A 22,717-nucleotide genomic window follows, 5' to 3' on the forward strand; every position below is an offset into this window, starting at 1 on the left:
CCTGGTGGTACACGCTACCACCAGGGTTATAAAACTACCCCTGGAAATGCCCACTACTTCTATGAAAGCCTTGTCAAGTATGTGTATGCTGGGGTGACGAAATGTTTAAGAATATGACCCATTGACATTCTTCTTTTTCCTCCTCTTCTTCTTTCTCTTTCGTATACCTTTAATTCATTATGTACTACACTTCTTCCTCTTCTTTCTCTTCCTCTATTTCTACCTCTTTCTGTACTCTCTTTATCTACTCCTCTTTCTCTTCTTCTACCTCTTTCTTTAACTTTCTGTACTACCTTCCTCTTCCTCTTCTCCTTCTATATCTTTAAATTTCTCTGTACTACATCACGGTTAGCAATCATTCTATTTTATCTACCTATTGTTATCATCATTTCTATGTCTATGTGGGTTCATAAGACAGACTAAGGTTACCCAAACACTCGTACAAGAACCTTTTCTCTGACCCATCTACTCCCTCCTGGGGTTCATTACAAGGTTACTATAAAAAAAAATCCGCGCGCTCCACTATCGGAAGGGGCCAACCACCAGTGCAAAGGGTAGCCTATGGAGCGTTACGGGCACACACACACACACACACACTGAACGAGATATAGATAGATAGATAGATAAATTGATAGATATTGACAGATAGAGATAGATGAAGCGAGAGAGAGAGAGAGAGAGAGAGAGAGAGAGAGAGAGAGAGAGAGAGACCACCACCACCACCTCCGCTTCCTACGTCATCACTCACGATTTTTTTTTTTTTAATTTTACGTGGAAACTAAAACGAAGGATGATTTTTTTTATTAATATTCCGGGGTCGTGTTTTTACGTTTGACAAATCAGATTAAAAAATATATGTGCGTAAAAATCCATCGAGGTGCTGAAATTAATAGAAAACCGAATAAAAAAAAAAAATTGTGTAGGGACTTGATTCTCTTTTTTTTCTTTTCTTTTTTTCATTCTTATTTTCCTTTTCTCTTTTACTTTTCTCCTTCCATTCATTCTTTTTTTCCTTCTTTTATTTTTTATTTCCTCTTTCATTTTTTTTTCTTTTTGTCTTTCTTCCTTCCTTTCTTCCCTCCTCCCTCCCTCCCTTCCTTCCTTCTTGTTTCCTCAATTTTTTCTTCTTCCCTCCTTTCTTTCATTTTTTATTTTCCTTCTTTCTTATTTTCCCTTTTTTTTCTTTTTCTTTCTTCTGTTCTTATTTTCCTTCTCTTTCTGTTTTCTTTTCTTCTTCATTCTTTCTTTCCCTCCTCCATTCTTATTTTCCTTCTCTCTTTGTTTTCTTTTCTTCTTCATTCTCATTTTCCTGCTTTTTTCTTTTCTCCTTCCTTCCTTCCTTCCTTTATTCCTTCTTTCCTTTCTTCCATTCTCATTTTCCTTCTTTTCTTTTTCTTTTATCTTTCCTTTTTTTTCTTTCAATTATTTTCCTTCTTTCTTTTTTTCATTTTCCCTTCCTTCTTTCCTTCCTTTCTTCTGTTCCTTCCTTCTCCTCTTCCTTCCTTCCTTTCTTCTCATTTCTACTTATATGTTTCTTATTTCTCCTCCTCCTCCTTTTCCTATTCTTCCTCTTCCTCCTTTTTCTCTCATTTTTCCCCTTCCTTCCTTCCTTTCTTTTTCTCCTCCCAATTCTCGTCTTTCCCTTTCACTTCTCCTCCTCCTCCTCCTCCTCTTCCGCCTTTATTTTTTTTCTCATTTTCGTTATATTCAAGTAAACAGAAATATTTGGACGCCCGGAATGAAGTAATTTAAGTGTCTTTATAAATGCGAGCAAACCAATCTTCAATTTTTTCTTCTATTCCGGCACCAAATCACTCCCTCCGTTAAACGTTCATGACCTCGTTTTCGAAATATCATAGTCGGGCATTTAAATATTTTCGCTAACTCAGATTTTTTTTTTCGTTTCCCGTCTAATCGCACGAGCCGCCCGACGGTTTCATATATCGTGTTCAACATCTGGTGAGTAATGTTTTAATGTTTTATGTGTGTGTGTGCGTGTGTGCGTGTTATTCTCCTGTTTAAAACGTGTGTCGACCCCGTTTCGCTAATCACTGGTCATGTTTCACTTACTTCGCTCTGTTAATTATCTATCTAATTATCTATCTTATTTTTACAGTAAGGGAGGCAGTTCAAAGGCAAAAACCAAATACAACAAAAAAGGTCTCGCATATCTATTTATCAACCATCTAACTATATTAATTAACTATCTATATTTCTGTCTATTAGCTGTACATATATCTATCTATCTCTATTAACTATCAATCTATTGACAATCTAACTACATATCTATTAAGTATCAATCTATCTCTAACTATCTGTCAAACTATTAATGTTATCCAAATCACTCGAAATCTCTTTGGTGGATATTTTTTCACTAATCCGAATTGTAATCCCTTATGTGTAAACTTGTAAGGTAAGGTAAACTTAGGAGTATATGCTAGAGTTTCTTTTTCCGTCTGCCTATGCCGCCGGTGGCTTTGTTAGTGGGGCCTGGTGGTCGGCCCCAGCCCGTTATGGCGCAGGCAAGTGTTTATAGAGGCGCCATCTTGCTTCCCTCATGCTGCCCCCCGGAGCTCGTGATCCTCATTTAGAGAGAGAATTTAGAGTCCGGGTTGATAGGTGGTTTTCAGGACAGCATGTGATGTGGGTAGATTTTTCAGTCACCGCCCTGAAAAATCCCAGCTGTGGAGGCGGGCAGGACGCGAACCCGGGTACACCAGGATTTCGCGCCCGCAAGCTAACCGTTCAGCCACCACCTGGGCGAGGACCTTGAGAAACGTTCAAACTCAGACCAAAAAGAGATTTCCTTCGAGGGTTAAATATCTGGCCTCCAGACGGGAAGGGAAATCTTAGGTTTGCATTCCCTGAAGATTCCGCCCCTCACATCAACTATTTCCAAAGGCCAAGAACGAGATCAGTCGGGTTCTAATGAGTGTTTTCTTAGGTTCACGCTGCAGAGGAAGGGTCAAATTACCAGCAGGGTCATAAAACTACCCCTGAAAGTGCCCCAAACCCCTACGGAAGCCTTGTCAAATGTGTTTCTTTAAGTTCATGGTACAGAAAAAGGGTCAAACTACCACCAGGGTCATAAAACTACACCTGGAAATGCCCACCACTCCTACGAAAGCCTTATCAAATAATATGTTCTTCTAGGTTCATGGTACAGAGGAAGGGTCAAACTACCAGCAGGGTCATAAAACTACCCCTGAAAGTGCCCCAAACCCTACGGAAGCCTTATCAATTATGTGTGTTTCTTTAGGTTCATGGTACAGAGGAAGGGTCAAACTACCACCAGGGTCATAAAACTACCCTTGACAGTGTCGCAAACTCCTACGAAAGCCTTGTCAAATATGTTCTTCTAGGTTTATGGTACAGAGGAAGGGCCAAACTACCATCAGGGTTATAAAACTTCCCCTGAAAGTGCCCCAAACCCCTACGGAAGCCTTGTCAAATATGTTCTTCTAGGTTTATGGTACAGAGGAAGGGCCAAACTACCACCAGGGTCATAAAACTACCCTTGACAGTGTCGCAAACTCCTACGAAAGCCTTGTCAAATATGTTCTTCTAGGTTTATGGTACAGAGGAAGGGTCAAACTACCATCAGGGTTATAAAACTTCCCCTGAAAGTGCCCCAAACCCCTACGGAAGCCTTGTCAAATATGTTCTTCTAGGTTTATGGTACAGAGGAAGGGCCAAACTACCATCAGGGTTATAAAACTTCCCCTGAAAGTGCCCCAAACCCCTACGGAAGCCTTGTCAAATAGGTGAGCTTTGGAGCCGAAATGTTTAAGAATCTGAACCTTGATATCTTGACGCATTTATGAAGTGACAGATTCCGACCCACGAGAGGCCCCGCAGAGTGACGCGCCGTGACCAAAGGGAACCGTGATAGCTAATTGGACGGGAGACTCGGCCTGTCACCTCCACGCCTCTCTGGGAACGCGTCCACATCAGGTCCTCGTCATGTTGTCACTACCAGGCCGTGTACGAATTTAAAGGTGGAGAGGTAGATAAACAGGAAGACAGGTAGGTAGGTAGATGGATAGACAGGTAGATATAGATAGACAGGTAGATAAAATTGGTGATAAATATCGTCGTTACTACCTCGTATGCAAATTCATAGGTAGAAAGGTCAAACTACCACCAGGGTCATAAAACTACCTCTGGAAATGCCCCAAACTCCTACGAAAGCCTTGTCAAATGTGTGTTTCTTTAGGTTCATGGTACAGAAGAAGGGTCATAAAACTACCCCTGGAAATGCCACAAACTCCTACGAAAGCCTTGTCAAATGTGTGTTTCTTTAGGTTCATGGTACAGAAGAAGGGTCATAAAACTACCCTATAATGCCCCCTCTGAAAGCCTTGTCAAATGTGTGTTTCTTTAGGTTCATGGTACAGAAGAAGGGTCATAAAACTACCCCTGGAAATGCCACAACTCCAACGAAAGCCTGGTCAAATGTGCTTCTTTAGGTTCATGGTACAGAAGAAGGGTCATAAAACTACCCCTGGAAATGCCAAAACTCCAACGAAAGCCTTGTCAAATACATGTGCTTGGGATCCGAATAATAAGAATAATATGTAATAAATGTTTTCTTGGTATTGTGTTCCTGAGTGGTGTTATCGGGTCTACGGCACCGTGTCACCTGTGTAGAAAGAATGGGTATCGGCGTGTTGATTGGTTATCGGAAGGGCAGGTGTTTGTGAGGCGGTGAGAGGCCTTATATGTAAGCATCGACACACCTGGTAGATTACACCTCCGGGAACATAAATTAGCGGCGACCAAGGTTTTCCGGGTATTGCTTTTTTTTGTTTTCTTTCTTTCATTTCTTCTGTTATTAACTCTTTCTTTTTCCTTCCTTCCTTCCTTCTCTCTTTTTTTATTGTTTCTTTTCTTTTATTATTTTTCCTTTCATCATTCATTCTTTTTTTTTCTCTTTTTTCTTTTTCTTTCTTTCTTTCTTCGTTCCTGACTTTCTTTCTTTCTCTCTTTTATTCATTCTCTCTCTCTCTCTCTCTCTCTCTCTCTCTCTCTCTCTCTCTCTCTCTCTCTCTCTCTCTCTCTCTCTCTCTCTCTCTCTCTCTCTCTCTCTCTCTGAAACACTATAAAAAGCTTACTATTAAAATATTTCCTTAGATTTTGAATATGTATAAAAAAAATAGACAGAAACAGAAAATGGACAATAGATAGATAGATAGATAGATAGATAGATAGATAGATAAACAGATAAATGCATAAACAAACATATAAGCCAAATATTTCAAGTTATTATTCAAAGGTTTCTTGTAATAATTAATTGCTTTCATCTTCCTTTTCTTTATATTCCGTTCAATCTATTTAGTATTACCGTCATTAATCATGTGCGTGTGCGTGTGTGTGTGTGTGTGTGTGTGTGTGTGTGTGTGTGTGTGTGTAAAGAGGGTGAGAATATCTAATAACCTGGAGAAGGGTACGAGAGGTGGCCTTTGAAGAGGGGGAGGAGGAGGAGGAGGAGGAGAAGCAACACAGAGGAGTGACTGGAGTATGGAAGTAATTTGTACGAGTAGGAAGAGGAGGAAGAAGAGGAAGAAAAAAGAGGAGGAGGAGGAGGAAGAGAAGGAGGAGGAGGAGGAAGAGCAACACAGAGAAGGAGTGACGAGGGTATGGAAGCAATTTGTAAGAGGAGGAAGAGGAGGAAGAAGAGGAAGGAAAAAGAGGAGGAGGAGGAGAAGGAGGAGGATGAGGAGGAGGAGGAGGAGGAGGAGGAGGGTATGGCTTGAAGTTCATTAATATAGGGTAACTTTGGGCCTCTGAAGGGGAGGTCTCACGTTTTCAAATCTTCGGTATCCAGGAATAGAACGGAAAATTTTGGCGAGTTTTTGTTAAGTGACTTTCAAGATTGGCTCACGACGGGGTAACTTAAGCATCACCCTTATTATTATTATTATTATTATTATTATTATTATTATTATTATTATTATTATTATTATTATTATTATTATTATTATTATTATTATTATTATTATTATTATTATTATTATTATTATTATCATAGTTACTTTAGTTCACTGATAAAACCTTTCCCAACGGAGGATTGATAGACAGATAGATTGATAGACAGATAGAGAGATAGATAGATAGATAAATAAAGATGGAAATAGACAGATAGATAGACAGGATAGCGAAGGATAGAAAAGATAAGATAATAAAAAATACAAAAACATAGATAGATAGACAGCTAAACAAATAGATAAATAGACAGGTAGATAGACAGACTGATAGATAGATAGACAGAAAGATAGATAGATAAATAAAGATGGAAATAGACAGATAGATAGACAGGATAGCGAAGGATAGAAAAGATAAAAAAATACAAAAACATAGATAGATAGACAGCTAAACAAATAGATAAATAGACAGGTAGATAGACAGACTGATAGATAGATAGACAGAAAGACAGATAGATAAATAAAGATGGAAATAGACAGATAGATAGACAGGATAGCGAAGGATAGAAAAGATAAGATAATAAAAAATACAAAAACAGATAGATAGACAGCTAAACAAATAGATAAATAGACAGGTAGATAGATAAGTAAACAGAGACGATAATAATAAAGATAATAAAAATACGAAAATATATTAGTTACGATTTTGACGCGGCAGTTCACGTAGGAAAGTAGTTTGGCAAGTTGCGTAATATTTGCTTTTTCTTGAGGGTTGTTTGCTCTTCTTTCATGTTTCTGAGGGATATATATCGTTATGCTTTACTCTATTATGTTCGTTTTCTTTTCTCTTGGTTCTTATTTTTCGTTTTGGGGTTCTGATCTTCTTTTTTTTTCCTCTTGCTTCTTAGTCTTCGTTTTGGGGTTCTAATTTTTTTTTTCTTTTCTCTTGCTTCTTATTCCTCGTTTTGGGGTTCTGATCTTCTTTTTTTTCCTCTTGCTTCTTAGTCTTCGTTTTGGGGTTCTGATCTTCTTTTTTTTCCATCTTGCTTCTTAGTCTTCGTTTTGGGGTTCTGATCTTCTTTTTTTTCCTCTTGCTTCTTAGTCTTCGTTTTGGGGTTCTGATCTTCTTTTTTTTCTTTTCTCTTGCTTCTTAGTCTTCGTTTTGGGGTTCTGATCTTCTTTTTTTTCTTTTCTCTTGCTTCTTATTCCTCGTTTTGGGGTTCTGATCTTCTTTTTTTTCCCTCTTGCTTCTTAGTCTTCGTTTTGGGGTTCTGATCTTCTTTTTTTTCCTCTTGCTTCTTAGTCTTCGTTTTGGGGTTCTGATCTTCTTTTTTTTCCTAGTGCTTCTTAGTCTTCGTTTTGGGGTTCTGATCTTTTTCTTTTCTCTTGCTTCTTAGTCTTCGTTTTGGGGTTCTGATCTTCTTTTTTTTCCTCTTGCTTCTTAGTCTTCGTTTTGGGGTTCTGATCTTCTTTTTTTTCCTCTTGCTTCTTAGTCTTCGTTTTGGGGTTCTGATCTTCTTTTTTTTCCTCTTGCTTCTTAGTCTTCGTTTTGGGGTTCTGATCTTCTTTTTTTTCTTTTCTCTTGCTTCTTAGTCTTCGTTTTGGGGTTCTGATCTTCTTTTTTTTCTTTTCTCTTGCTTCTTATTCCTCGTTTTGGGGTTCTGATCTTCTTTTTTTTTCCTCTTGCTTCTTAGTCTTCGTTTTGGGGTTCTGATCTTCTTTTTTTTCCTCTTTGCTTCTTAGTCTTCGTTTTGGGGTTCTGATCTTCTTTTTTTTCCTCTTGCTTCTTAGTCTTCGTTTTGGGGTTCTGATCTTCTTTTTTTTCCTCTTGCTTCTTAGTCTTCGTTTTGGGGTTCTGATCTTCTTTTTTTTACTCTTGGTTCTTAGTCTTCTTTTTGGGGTTCTGATCTTTTTTTTCCTCTTGCTTCTTAGTCTTCGTTTTGGGGTTCTGATCTTCTTTTTTTTCCTCTTGCTTCTTAGTCTTCGTTTTGGGGTTCTGATCTTCTTTTCTTTTCTCTTGCTTCTTAGTCTTCGTTTTGGGGTTCTGATCTTCTTTTTTTTCTTTTCTCTTGCTTCTTAGTCTTCGTTTTGGGGTTCTGATCTTCTTTTTTTTCCTCTTGCTTCTTAGTCTTCGTTTTGGGGTTCTAATCTTTTCTTTTCTTTTCTCTTGCTTCTTATTTCTCGTTTTGGGTTTCTGATCTTATTGTTTTCTATTGTATTTTGGTCTTTTTCTTTCGTTCTGTAATGTTGCTTTTGTTTCGAGGGCTTAAGTGAGAATGTAGTTTTGCAAGTTTCTTAATATTTCTTTTTCGTAAGGTTCAAGTTGTTTGCAATTCTTCAGTGTTCTTTTCCCAGCCTCTGAGTGACAAAGAGCCTGTAATGATGCTTTTGACTCGAGGGTTTAAGTGAGAATGTAGTTTTGCAAGTTTGATTATGTTTCTTTTTCGTTAAGTGTCATTTAAATAGCGTTGTTTGCACTTCTCCAATGTTCTTTTCCCAGTTTCTGAGGGACAAAGAGCCTGTAATGATGCTTTTGACTCGAGGGTTAAAGTAAGAATGTAGTTTTGCAAGTTTGATTATGTTTCTTTTTCGTTAAGTGTCATTTAAATAGCGTTGTTTCCATTTCTCCAATGTTCTTTTCCCAGACTCTGAGGGACAAAGAACCTGTACTAATGATTTGACTCGAGGGTTAAAGTAAGAATGTAGTTTTGCAAGTTTCTTAATATTTGTTTTTCGTGGTGTCATTTAAATAGCGTTGTTTGCACTTCTACAATGTTCTTTTCCCAGACTCTGAGGGACAAAGAACCTGTACTAATGCTTTTGACTCGAGGGTTAAAGTAAGAATGTAGTTTTGCAAGTTTGATTGTTTCTTTTTCGTTAAGTGTCATTTAAAAAGCGTCGTTTGCACTTCTTCAATGTTCTTTTCCCAGCCTCTGAGGGACAAAGAACCTGAACTAATGATTTGACTCGAGGGTTAAAGTAAGAATGTAGTTTTGCAAGTTTCTTAATATTTGTTTTTCGTGGTGTCATTTAAAAAGCGTTGTTTGCACTTCTTCAATGTTCTTTTCCCAGTTTCTGAGTGACAAAGAACCTGTTATGATGCTTTTGGCTCGAAGGTTTAAGTAGGAGCGTAGTTTGTCAATTTTCTTAATATTTGTTTTTCGTGGCGTCATTTAAAAAGCGTTGTTTGCACTTCTACAATGTTCACTTCCCAGGCTCTGAGGGACAAACAGCCGCCACCACCGCTTTCAAACATCTCCCAATCTACCTCTTTACAATTAAAATCACCTACTAATAGTATTGATGCTTTTGACTCGAGGGGTTAAGTAAGAATGTAGTTTTGTAGGTTTCTCAATATTTCTTCTTCGTGGTGTCATTTAAAAGCGTTGTTTGCACTTCTTCCATGTTCTTTTCCCAGCCTCTGAGGGACAAACAGCCTGTAATTATGCTTTTGATGCGGCAGTTTAAGTAAATAGGATGTTTAGGAAGCATTACTATCCTTTCTTTTTCGCGAGGTACTGTCTTAAAGGAATGTTTGTCCTTCCATGTTCTTTTCCCACCCTTTGAAAGGCTGGGGCAAGCTGTATGCTTTTGACGCGACAGTTTAAATAAGCAAGTTGTTATGGAAGCATTTTTATCATATTTTCGTAAAGTGCCGTCAGTCAAGGGTGTTTGTACTTCTTCCGTCTTCTTTGCCCAGCTTCTGAGTGGCTGGGGCAGCAGAGTGTGATTATGCTTTTGACTCGACAGCTGAAATTCGTTATCTTGCAAGCATTTTTTATCCTTATTTTCGTGCAGCATCTTTCTGGTGTTGTGTGTTCTTGTCTCGGCTGGCGGGGAGGTGTGGCGCGGCGGGCTGCTGCAGTAGATGTTTTGACTAGAACGATTCAAGATGCAAGTATATTCTTATCTTTCTATTTGAGGCACCGCTCTCAAGAGGGTTGTTTGCATTCTTTTCCAAGCTGTTTACCCGTTTGTTTGATAAGCAACTGTGGCGTGGTGGACTGCAGGAGTAGATGTGTTTTTGACGAAACGATTCAACTTGCCGCCGTAGGGGAGGCGGTGGCCGAGTGGTCAGCGTGCGGGCGTGGTGAGCCCGAGGACCCGGGTTCCAGTCCCACCGAAGGACGCCGACAATTTTCAACCATCGCCGAGTGCCGGAAGATTACCCACATGCTGCCCGGATCTTCAATCAACCCTAACTTCAGCGACTTCAGTCAAGTGGAGCACCGGGGGGCAGCATGGGCCAGGCAAGAGTCACACATCACGGCAGCCACTATAAATAAAATTCACCTGCGCCACTAACGGGCTGGGGTCGTCTGGAGGCCCCTCAAGACAGTCTATTGGCGCTATAGGCAGCACCTAAAAGGTCTATTTTTATCTTTCTATTTGAGCCACCGTTCATGAGAGGGTTGTTTGTTTGTCCTCCTCTCCGGCTTGGTGAGTGACTGAGGCGTGGCGGGCAGGAGGAGCAGCAGCAGGAGGAGCAGCAGGAGGAGGAGGAGGAGGAGCAGGAGGAGCCGTGCTTTTCAATAGAGGTGTTAGGGTCACAAGTAGCAGTTTGTCCGCCTGCTGTGTACCGTTCTATAAAAAAGCAGATCGAATTCTTCAAGCCGGGTGTACTTTTCCTCGCTCTCGTGCAGCAAATGAAGTCGTTGTGCTCTTGAAGTGTCTGTTAGCTCACAAGTATCAATTTTCATCCTTCCGTTTAAGTATTCTTCTATAAAAAGCAGTTCGTCCCCTCCCACCCCTGCGGCTCTTTTCCTCGCCCTCGTGCTGCAGAAGAAGTTGTGATGTAAACAGTCTCTCTTAAGGCTACATGTGCCACTTTTTACCCTTCGCTCTATAAAATGCACTTCGTCTTCGTTCACCCGGCTGTTCTTGTCCTCGCCTGAGTCACCATGGCGGGGCGTGCTGCGGAAAGGGTAGCTGCGCCTTTGGGTTGAGACTGTTAAGGCTACAAATAGATAACTTTACCATTTCGTTCTATAAAAAAAAAGTCAGTTTGTTTCCTGGCTGTTATTTTCCCTCTGTATCATGATAGGCAGAAGGAACTGTGCTTTTGAATCAAGGTTGTTTAGGTTATATGTATCAAATTTTATCCTTTCAATCTATTAAAAGCAGTTCGTCTCCTAAGTCTGTGGTTCCTTTCATCGCTTGTAAGGGACCGTGGCGTTACAAGCAGTGCCAGTAGTTTTGCTTTTGAAATGAGTCTGTTAAGGTTACAAGTATCAATTTTCATCCTTCCGAGTGTCAAGGCTACAAATAGATAGTTTTACCATTTCGTTCTATAAAAAAAAGGTCAGTTTGTCTCCTTAACCGGCGGTCATTTTCCTCTGTATCATGATAGGCAGAAGGAACTGTGCTTTTGAATCAATGTTGTTTAGGTTATATGTATCAAATTTTATCCTTTCAATCTATTAAAAGCAGTTCGTCTCCTAAGTCTGTGGTTCCTTTCATCGCTTGTAAGGTACCGTGGCGTTACAAGCAGTGGCAGTAGTTTTGCTTTTGAAATGAGTCTGTTAAGGTTACAAGTATCAATTTTCATCCTTCCGAGTGTCAAGGCTACAAATAGATAGTTTTACCATTTCGTTCTATAAAAAAAAAGGTCAGTTTGTCTCCTTAACCGGCGGTCATTTTCCTCTGTATCATGATAGGCAGAAGGAACTGTGCTTTTGAATCAAGGTTGTTTAGGTTATATGTATCAAATTTTACCCGTTCAATCTATTAAAAACAGTTCGTCTCCTAAGTCTGTGGTTCCTTTCATCGCTTGTAAGGTACCGTGGCGTTACAAGCAGTGGCAGTATAGTTGTGCTTTTTAAATGAGTCTGTTAAGGTTACAAGTATCAATTTTCATCCTTCCGTTAAAAACTCTTCTATAACAATCAGTTTGTCTCCTCAACCGACTGTTCTTTTCCCTTACAAGTCCCAATTTTCATCCTTCTATAAGAATCGTTCTACAAAAATCAGTTCGTCTCCTTCCAAAACAATTATTTTTCTCGCTGGTAAATAACTGTGGTAGGGCAAACAGAAGTGGTTGTAGTTTTAAATAGTCTCTTTGGGTTACAAGGAGCAATTTTTACCGTTTCGTTCTATAAAAAAAATCGTTCGTCCCAATTTTCATCCTTCCATAAGAATCGTTCTATAAAAAACAGCTCGTCTCCTTCCAATAAATAACTATGGTAGGGCAGAAACAGATGGTTGTAGTTTTAAATAGTCTCTTTGGGTTACAAGGAGCAATTTTTACCGTTTCGTTCAATAAAAAAAATCCGCTCGTCTCCGTTCACCCCGCTGTCTTTTCCTGGCGGAGTCACCAAGGCGGGGCGTGCTGCGGAGGGGTGGTTGCGCCTTTGCCGGGTCGTGTGTGTACTCAGCATTGTGCGCCCCGAGATGACTGTCAACACGCCGCGCAGTAGCCATTGTGGGCCACGGAGGTCAAACATTTCATCAAGCCCGACCCTTTTGTGTGGGGACGGCTCGGCGGCTCCCTGCGTGCGTGCGTGCGTGTGTGTGTGTGTGTGTGTGTGTGGTGGTGGCGGGGAGGGTCGTTCACTCAAGGTTCAATCACATGCTGGGCTCGTAATCGTCAGCCAGAATCTTCAATGATATATGTATTTTTTTTTATTACTTCTTGGGGTGTTTTAATTCCTCTTTGTGGGTTCTGAGTTCAACTTCTGACCCTTTTTTTATTGTTATACGTTCTTTTTCTTCTCTGAGGGTTCAAATACTTCCTCGTGGGTTCTAATCCTTTCATGTTCTTTTTCTTCTCTATATATATTAATTGGTTCAAATTCTCCAATGTGGGGTCTGCGGCTTTTATGTTCTCTTCTTTCCTAGACGTTCTGATCCTCCCCTGCAGCTTCTAATCCTTGTCGTGAGGGGTCGGGGAACATGGCACACGATCAGGAGTACTTTATATATCACCAGTTTATCTTCGTGAGGGGTCGGGGAACATGGCACACGATCAGGAGTACTTTATATATCATCTGTTTATCTGTCTGTTTGTGTGTCCCCTGAACGTCACGCATCACGCCACTGGCTCGTAAATCTGAACGAACATAACACAAGATTAAGGGCAGTTACTTAGAGGGGCTATTTTGGGTGCATCTCAGGCTTGTTGTTGCTGGTCTTGGGTACGTGTCACGCCTTTGTGCTGCCAACAGGGAGTGACAGGCGATGAGGAGGTGCTGAGGGTGAGTGTTTGTGATGTTTGCTATGTGTTTGTTTGCTTGTGTGTGTGTGTGTATGTGTGTGTGTGTGTGTGTGTGTGTGTGTGTGTGTGTGTGTGTTTTGGCGTATCATAGAAAGTGTGTGTGTTTGTTTTGTTTGTTTTATAGTAGAGGAGACAAAAAAAAGAAGAAACAAAAGAAAGCAATATTAAAAAAACAAAAGAAAAACAAATAAAAAAGCAAGAAACAAGAAAAAATGATGAAGAAAGAAAAGAAGAAGAAAAGAAGAAGTAGAAGAAGATAAGAAGAAGTAGAAGAAGAGGAAGAAAAAGAAGAAGTAGAAGAAGAGGAGAAGAAAAAAGAAAATGAGGGTGTGAGAGGTTGTGCTGTTTGGTATGTGTGTGCGTGTGTGTGTGTGTGTGTGTGTGTGTGTGTGTGTGTGTGTGTGTGTGTGTGTGTGTGTGTGTGTGTGTGTTGGTGTATCGTAGAAAGTGAGTGTGTTTGTTTGTTTGTTTGGTTTACAGGGAAACAAATACAAAACCCAAAACAAAGCAACACAAACAAAACAAAAAAAGCCAAAAGTAGAAGAAAAAATGGAGAAAAAAATTAAAGAAGAAAATGAAGAAGAAAAAAATTAAGAAGTAGAAGAAGAAATTGAAAGAAGAAGAAGAAGGGAGAAGAAATAAAAGAAGAGAGAAAAGAGAAGAAGAAGAAAAAGATGATGATGATGAACAAGAAGAAAAATAAGAAAAAAAATGAAGAGGAAGAAGAAAAAGAGGAAGAAAATGACGAAGGAGGAGGAGGAGGAGGAAAAGAAGCAGTAAAACAAAACAAAACATAGAAAATAACAAAAATACCCACAACGGAGACTAAAGTTCAGGTCAGTCGCTTACAAAACCCAAAACCCACTGAGACCTTATCCAGCGAGGGTGTGAAAGCTCCGAGACATTCAAGCATAAGAACCCCCAAAAATGACGCTGTATTGGACGAAGTTCATACCCATTAGACCTTACACAGTGGGCAGCATACCAGGCAATGAAGGGCTGTTTAGGGTACTTGTCCGCGTCACTGGGGGGGGAGGGGGGACTTCTTCTTTGCGTCAAGTCAAGGCGGCGTAAGAAGGGAGTGGCAGAGGCGGGTAGTTGAGGGTCTTAAGTGCCGTGACAAAAAGGTTGCGTGAGTGAGTGAGTGAGTGAGTGAGTGAGTGAGTGAGTTTGTAATGTGTCTGTGTGTGTGTGTGTGTGTGTGTGTGTGTGTGTGTGTGTGTGTGTGTGTGTGTGTGTGTGTGTGTGTGTGTGTGTGTTGCAAATGAAGTGTTAGAGAGAGATAGAGGGAGAAAGATAGATACATAGATAGATAAATAGATAGAGATAGATAGATAGATACATAATAGATAGACAGATAGAGAGGGAGATAATTTAATAGAGGTCTTCCAATATCAAGGAGAGAAAGAGAAAAAGAGAAACGGAACGAAAGAGAGAAGAAGAAAACGAGAAAAGAACAAATGATGGAAGGAGAGAGAGAGAGCAATAGATCTCTCTCTCTCTCTCTCTCTCTCTCTCTCAACCAATCAGTTATTCCTAATACTGAACGACTTATCAACTCAACAATATTATTACCTATTTATTTATTTATTTATTTCATCTATTTTTACTGATTTTTCTCTTTTGTTTAACGTATAACCAAGATGTAGATTTTTCTCTTTTTTTCTGCCCTTGAGCTGCCTCGTATGATGTAGTAGTAGTAGTAGTAGTAGTAGTAATAGTAGTAGTAGTAGTAGTAATAATAATAATAATAATAATAATAATAATAATAATAATAATAATGATAATGATAATAATAATAATAATAATAATAATAATAATAATAATAATAATAATAATAATAATAATAATAATAATAATCTGTTTTGTAAGTCACTAGTTTTGCATTTTTTTTCGTTCGTGTTGAGATAAGCAAGATTCTTATTTTTTAATCTTTGTCTGTCCTTGAGCTCTAGTTTACTGCAATAATAATAATAATAATAATCTTCTGTTTAAGTAAGTATTAAGTAGTTTTGCAAGTATATTTTTTTGTCGTTTATAACCAAGATGTCGACGTTTTTTTTTAATATATTCTTTCTTGCCCTGAGTTGCTTCCTTAACTGTATAATTAACAATCTTCTTTTTTGCTTAAGTTCGTGGTCTTGTAATTTCTTTTTTTAATTTTTCGTTAGTGATAAGATAACTAAGACGTCATTTTTTTTCTTTTTTCTGTCCTTGAGTTGCCTTCTTTGCTGCAATAACAACAACAACAACAACGATACTACTACTACTACTACTGCTACTACTACTACTACTACTACCACTAGTCTACTGCTACTACTACTACTATTAACAACAACAACAACAACAACAACAACAACAACAACAACAACAACAATAATAATAATAATAATAATAATAATAATAATAATAATAATAATAATAATAATAGTTCTGTAGCAATGAGTACGTAGTGTTATATTTACTATTTTTCGTCTAGTTAAAAAAAAAAAGATGTTTGTCCTCCCTCTATGCTCTCTTCCCTCTTTTCCTTCCTCCCTTAATGGCCCTTTATCTTCTAACTCAATGCATCTTTTCGTTAGGTACAGTCTTAAGGAAGGGTCTGTCCTCCCTCTATGCTCTCTTCCCTCTGTTCCTTCCTCCCTTAATGTCCCTTTATCATCCAAATCAATGCATTTTTTCGTCAGGTACAGTCTTAAGGAAGGTTCTTTGTCCTCCCTCTATGCTCTCTTCCCTCTGTTCCTTCCTCCCTTAATGGCCCTTTATCTTCTAACTCAATGCATCTTTTCGTTAGGTACAGTCTTAAGGAAGGTTCTTTGTCCTCTAAGCGTTTTCCACAGCTAACGCACTGTGACTCTTTATAAGCTAACTCAGCACAATTTCTACCCACTTTTCTCGTCTCCCCAATTACTTAATCCCAGTTCTGAGCTCCTCCTTCATCTCGAGAGCCTTCCCACTCGTTGTCTGAATTAACTAAGACAGCTTCATGTGTTTTACTTGGCGCCAGGGATCATAACAGCGTTGGATAGTCCTAATAATCTGACAGCTGCTCGTTGAGTCTTCATTATTTAACCCAAAACTTTATCAACTCTTCAGTGCTCAAACCAATCATTACCAACACAGCTTAACACCCTCCATTAGTCTTACATTCTACATTAATATCTTCTACATCTTCTACGTTAACTTCTATATTCATCCTCGTTTTACCGTCATTAACTAACTCAAAACCTTATCAGCTCATCCTCTGAGCTAACAAATCATCATCAATACAGTTCAACATTCTCTATTAACATCTACATCTTTTACCTTAACTTCTATATTTCTTCTCGTTTTATCATCATTAACTAACTCAAAACCTGATCAACACATCACATTTATAACAAGTTTTCGCCAACACAGCTTAACATCTTTCAATAGTCTTACATTCTCCAGGAACATCTACATTAACTTACATATTTCACCTCGTTTTACCATCATTATCTAACGCAAAACCTTAGCAACTCATCACATTAATAACAAATCTTCGCCAACACAGCTGAACATCTTTCATTAGTCCTACATTCTCCAGTAACATCTACATTAACTTATACATTTCTCTTCGTTTTACCGTCATTAATTAACTCAAAACCTTATCAGCTCATCCTCTGAGCTAACAAATCATCATCAATACAGTTCAACATTCTCTATTAGTCTAACATTCTTTATTAACATTTACATCTTTTACCTTAACTTCTATATTCCTTCTCATTTTAGCGTCATTAACTACCTCAAAACCTTATCAACTCATCACATTCATAACAAAACTTCGCCAACACAGCTTAATTAACATCTTTCATTAGTCTTACATTCTCCAGTAACATCTATATTTCTCTGCGTTTTACCGCCATTAACTAACTCAAAACCTCATCAACCCATCCTCCGAGCTAACAAATCGCCAACAAGACAGATTAGTGCACTTCAATTGGCAGCGCGGGTCTAAGGAGTCTGAGATTACGGTTCTTACCCCATACAAATTCCTCAGTGACCATCATGACCTTACCCAACACCCTCGCCGCCCCTCGCCTGACCTTCCGACTAATAATTCCATCGCCCCGCTCCTCGCATATTCAAGCAGGCACCCCGCGTCACAGTCCTTCCCACCGCGCATGCGTGTCACGTCCGGCGGGTGGACAGCATGGGCCGGAGAGCCACACCGCACATTAATCATTGCCCAGTGTTGAATATTCCTGAATCGTAAGGATGTTCAGCGCCCGGACCGGTTTAGCTTAGGTTAGTTAAGGTTACGCTAGAGTTAGTTAGGTTAAGTTAGGATAGATTGGCTCTCCGTAGTGTACTTCTTGCCGGGAAATACACTGAGAATATATTATAAGAGGATTACGAGGTTAGTCCTGAAGACCGCCCAAAAATCCGGAATCCAGATTAACTCTAGAGAGGATAAAAATGAGCTCCGGGGGACAGCTAGACTAAAACATGATGGCGCAACTATAAAACACTGGATGGGACCAACAACCAGGCCCCACCAAGAGAGCCTACCGGTGCCATGGGCTATACGAAAGATCATCTCTGCCAAGTACTTTTTACCAATGAATGCAAAGAAAATAATTAAAACAGGATCACGTGGTTAGTTTGTGAGCTACGACCCGCGCGTCCCCAACGGAAGCGGACTACAACCACCCATGAACAGACTGGACAAGAGGAAGCAAAGGGGAGGCCGTTGCAAAGGCTGTCTCCCGGACCTTCAACTGAACTGAATTGAACTGGCTCAGAAAACTATGCGGCCCGATGTTGCAAGAGTCATACATCACGGCAGCCACTATAAATAAAATCCGCCTGCTTCACTAACGGGCTGGGTCGTCCGAGAGGCCCCGCAAGAGACCCTAACACCACTATAGCCAGCACGTAGAACAAATGGCCTTGACGGTACTTTGATAACCTCGGTCCGCTAGTACTATAAATAAAATCCGCCTGCTTCACTACCGGGCGGGGGTCGTTCAAGAGGCCCCACAAGAGAGCCTAACGCCACTATAGCCAGCACGTATAACAAATGGCCTTGAGGGTACTTTGATAACCTCGGTCCGCTAGTACTGTTAGGTGGCGTGGCGGGGTGAGCGGCACGTGACTCCCATACCCACGTGTCCAGGGGAGCGTTCCAAAAATTATCGTACTCAGACACTCAGCACATCGTAATTTCCGGTTTCTGATTCACAGCTATCGCAAACAGACACCAATAAGTAATGACTTTAACGATAACTTTAACTGGAATCTCGTTATCTGTGTGGGTAGGAAAGTTTCGGGGCCCTGGAACTGATAATTGCGATGTTTTGAGTACGATAATTTGGCAACGCTGGTCCGGGGTTCGAGGGCCGTGACCAAGGCCGCCTCCCGCACATTAGCAAGGCATGAGTGGCAGCCTGATCGTACCGAGGACCGTTACTCTTTCCTTTGTCCTCTTCGTCCTCCGTGTCCCGCGGTTACTTAAGGCGATAGAGACAAGACCCCAAAAGATGTTCCCGTGGGTTCTTCAGACGCAAAAATAAGACCCTCCAAAATAACTAGTAAATGAAACAATAGGAACAGTAGAACATATCATAGCACAGGAATGGTTTTACGCGGTTACTTAAGACGGCAGAGACAAGACCCCAAAAGATGTTCCCGTGGGTTTTTCAGACACACACACACACAAAAAAAGACCATCCAATATAAACAGTAGATGAAGCAATAGAAGAGTAGAACATAACACAGCATAGGAATGGTTTTACGCGGTTACTTAAGACGGCAGAGACAAGACCCCAAAAGATGTTTCGTGGGTTCTTCAGACGCAAAAATAAGACCCTCCAAAATAACTAGTAGATGAAACAATGGGAACAGAAGAACATAACACAGCATAGGGATGGTTTTACGCGGTTAGTTAAGGCGACAGAGACAAGACCCCAAAAGATGTTTCGTGGGTTCTTCAGACGCAAAAATAAGACCCTCCAAAATAACTAGTTGATAAAACAATAGGAACAGTAGAACATAACATAGCATAGGAATGGTTTTACGCGGTTACTTAAGACGGCAGAGACAAGACCCCAAAAGATGTTCCCGTGGGTTCTTCAGACGCCAACAATAGACCCTCCAAAATAAATAGTAGATAAAACAATAGGAACAGTAGAACATAACACAGCATAGGAACAGTTTTAGGCCTATTGAAAAAGTATGAAACAGTAGATGAAACAATATGAACAGTAAGCACATAACATCAGAACGGTTTAGTAATACATAAGTTTTATTCCAACATTTACGGATTCTACCACACACTTGATCCTCTCTGCATAATCTTAAGTCCTCATCTCTCGTGTAAAGAATCCAGTAGCTTGTGAATGTTGTTTTTCCCACGCACTGATATGTTTAGTGTTGAGTCTTGGGGTTGTATTACAAGACATTTCGCTGCCCAAGAACACATATTTGACAAGGCTTTCGTAGGAGTTGTGGGCATTTCCAGGAGTAGCTTCACGACCCTGGTGATAGTTTGACCCTTCTTTTGCACCATGAACCTAAAGAAACACACATTTGACAAGGCTTTCATAGGAGTTGTGGGCATTTCCAGGAGTAGTTTTATGACCCTGGTGGTAGTTTGACCCTTCTTTTGTACCATGAACCTAGAAGAACATAATTTGACAAGGCTTTCATAGGAGTTGTGGGCATTTCCAGGAGTAGTTTTATGACCCTGGTGGTAGTTTGACCCTTCTTCTGTACCATGAACCTAGAAGAACATAATTTGACAAGGCTTTCATAGGAGTTGTGGGCATTTCCAGGAGTAGTTTTATGACCCTAGTGGTAATCTGACCCTTCTTCTGTACCGTGAACGTAAAGAAACACTTGATAGAACCCGACTGACCCGCTCTTTGTCCTTTAGAAATAGCTGATGTGAAAAGCGAAAGAGTTAAAATATCGACCTTGTTTTCATGAGCTTGGGCACGAGTCACTTCTCCTTCCATATGTCGCTTTTTAAGAGGGAATAGCGGAGTGCGTCTCGTGGGAGTAGTTTCAACGTGAGTGCGCGCTATCAACGTTCCCTTTGCCCCCACTGCTACGCCGCCACCACCATGACAACAAAAAATACGAATTGCAGGAAGGAAGAGGAAGAGGAAGAGGAAAATATTAGAGGCGAAGAAGACAGACAGACATAAAATAAAAGAGGAAAGACGGATCCATGATACAGGAAAACATAGACAGACAGACAGAAACACATAAAGGAAAACAGGAAAGACAGACAGATCCATAATATAAGAAAACAGAGACAGACCGACAGACAAACAGACAGACAGACATAAAACAAACAGGAAAGACAGATCCACAATACAAGACTGACAGACAAATAAACAGGCAGAGACAGACAAACAAACAGACAGAGACAAACAGACAAACAGACAGACAGACAAACAACCAGGCAGACAGACAAAGAAAAACAGTAAAGACAGATCCACAAGACAGGAAAACAGAAACAAACAGACAGACAGACAACCTTTCCCCTGCGTGAGAGGGAGACAGAAGCAAGCCCCTGGAGAGTGAGAGTGTTCTTGCTCCCCCGGGTGAGTGCTGAGGTGAGGGGCAGGTGAGGTGGCCCCTTGGAGAGCCGTTAACTGATGCAGGTAAGTGGGAAGGGGGGGAGGGGGAGGGGAGGGGGGAATGGGAAGGGGAAGGGTGAGAGGGAGGGGGGAAGTAAGGGGGTGATACATAATTTTTCCATTTGACCTTTCTTTCTATGCTCTCCTCCTCCCCTCCCTCCTTCCCCTTCCCCTCTTCCTCCCTCTCTCCCCCTTTCTTATCTCCCAACCCTCAACCTTTCCAGTGATGAATGAGCCTTGTTTTACCTCCGCCCTTCTCTCCTCGCCCTTTCTCTCTATACTCCCTTCTCTTCCACCTCTCTGTTCTCACCCCTAAAGCTGGTCTCTCTTAAGTAACGTCGCCTCCGAGGAAAAGTGATCGATTGTTTTAACCCCTTGACTACGGATTTCCTACAAGAAGACATCACCAAGCTACAGGAGTGGATCAAAAAGTGGCTGTTAAAATTCAATGAAGTAAAATATAAAGTCATGCACCTTGGGAGGGGATATCCAGCACACCAATACCACATGGGAAACACTCCACTATCATATCCACCACAGAGACAGAGAAAGACCTGGGAGTATGTTTCCAGGCTACTAGTACAGGCTAAATCCGTGCCAATCGCAGCGGACGGGTTAATTAAAATATTCAATGGTTTTACGAATGTGGGGAAATCTAAATTGTTCTTGATCGATGACACGTTCCGAGTGAGAAATAAAGGCACAAAACTTAAGTGTAAACAAGTAAATTAAGACTGCGCCAAACTTTTCTTCACCAACGTTGTAGCGCGATACTGGAACAAACTCCCGCCTTCAGTAGCTCAGTGTAACACGAACGATTAATTTAAAAACAAACTCGGCCGACACTTAGGTAGAAATTCAAAGTCTTGGTGGTATTAAAATTAAACAGGATTATACTTTGGTTTAAGGACACTTCACCTAGTCTGGGCCATAGGGTCTGTGTGGTTTGAATGTCTATGTAAATCTAGGTAAATCTCTCTCTCTCTCTCTCTCTCTCTCTCTCTCTCTCTCTCTCTCTCTCTCTCTCTCTCTCTCTCTCTCTCTCCTTCTGCTTCAAAATATTTCTTCTGTCTATTTTTCTTACGTTTTCCTCTTCTCTCCTGCCTCCTCCTCCTCCTCCTCCTCCTCCTCCTCCTCCTCCTCCGCCTCCTCCTCCTCCTCCGCCTCCTCCCTTCTGTTTTGAGTCTTATCTATTCAGTGTTTATATTGTCTTCTGTCTATTTTCTTTTCTTCCTTTCTTTCTTTTCGATTTTCTTCACTAAATTTCCTTCTTCATCTCTTACATTTTCTTCCTCCTCCTCCTCCTCCTCCTCCTCCTCCTCCCTTTTGTTTTAAGTCTTATCTCTTCAGTGCTTATAATGTATTGTCTATTTTCTTTTCTTTCTTTCTTTCTTTTCCCTTTCCCTCATTAAATTTCCTTCCTCCTCCTCCTCCTCCTCCTCCTTCCTGCCATTTATATTTTTCTTGTCATTTCTTTCTCCACTCGTCTATATTCCTCTCTTCCTTCTGCTTCCCCTTCTCTCTTCTAGCTCCCTCCTCCTCCTCCTCCTCCTCCTCCTCCTCCTGTAATTTGGGTCTTCTGTTTCAAGTCGTATCTTCCTCATGGTTAATGTTTCCTGTTATCTTCCTCCCCTCCTCTCTTCCTCCTAACTCATCTCTCTCCTCCCCTTCTCCCACACTTTCTTCTTCCTCCTCCTCCTTCTCCTCCTCCTCTTCCTTCAAACTCTTCCTTCTATCTCAGGTAATTAATCCTTTCCTATGATTAAATTTTTTTGTCTCTCTCTCTCTCTCTCTCTCTCTCTCTCTCTCTCTCTCTCTCTCTCTCTCTCTCTCTCTCTCTCGTACCTTTTTCCTTTCTCCCTTCATCCATAACTCCTTCCTCTTTCTCCTCCTCCTCCTCTTCCGCCCTTTCTCCCTCTCCTCCCTTCTCTTCCATCTCTTTTTTCTTCCTATCTTTTTTTCTTCTATAC

The 22,717-nt window shown here is 40.5% G+C and overlaps 1 protein-coding gene and 1 long non-coding RNA gene across 9 annotated transcripts in view; one reads left to right on the top strand and one right to left on the bottom strand.

The window, feature by feature from the left end:
- Nucleotides 1-22,717, bottom strand: part of LOC127002753 (uncharacterized) — a 191,294-nt gene that overhangs the window by 57,114 nt on the left and 111,463 nt on the right. The window lies entirely within an intron of this gene.
- LOC127002766 (uncharacterized) lies at nucleotides 709-5,075 on the top strand. Its single transcript, XR_007756518.1, has 2 exons — nucleotides 709-4,304; nucleotides 4,470-5,075. It is a non-coding gene; the product is annotated as an uncharacterized LOC127002766 (long non-coding RNA).

The sequence above is a fragment of the Eriocheir sinensis genome, chromosome 24 (genome assembly GCF_024679095.1).
Source record: "Eriocheir sinensis breed Jianghai 21 chromosome 24, ASM2467909v1, whole genome shotgun sequence".
In the NCBI taxonomy this organism is placed as follows: domain Eukaryota; kingdom Metazoa; phylum Arthropoda; class Malacostraca; order Decapoda; family Varunidae; genus Eriocheir; species Eriocheir sinensis.